Genomic DNA, 345 nt, shown 5'->3' with positions numbered 1-345 from the left:
ATCTAAAACAAGACCAGGAGCTGACTGTGACTCAGATCATGAACTCCTTATTGTCAAATTCAGACTTAAATTGAAGAAAGTAGGGAAAACCACTAGACCACTTAGGCATAACCTAAATCAAATCCCTTATGATTATACAGTAAAAGTGGGAAATAGATTTAAGGGCCTAGATCTGATAGATAGAGTGCCTGATGAACTACAGCCATTGTACAGGAGAGAGGGAGAAAGACCATCCCCCAAAAAATAAATGTCAAAAATCAAAATGGCTGTCTGAGGAAGCCTTACAAATAGCTGTGAAAAGAAGAGAAGCAAAAAGCAAAGGAGAAAAGGAAAGATATACCCATT

This window comes from Bison bison, unplaced genomic scaffold (assembly GCF_000754665.1).
Source record: "Bison bison bison isolate TAMUID 2011002044 unplaced genomic scaffold, Bison_UMD1.0 scf7180017864390, whole genome shotgun sequence".
NCBI classification, from domain to species: domain Eukaryota; kingdom Metazoa; phylum Chordata; class Mammalia; order Artiodactyla; family Bovidae; genus Bison; species Bison bison.
The sequence above is the reverse complement of the archived record's forward strand: the minus strand, read 5'-3'. Positions refer to the sequence as shown.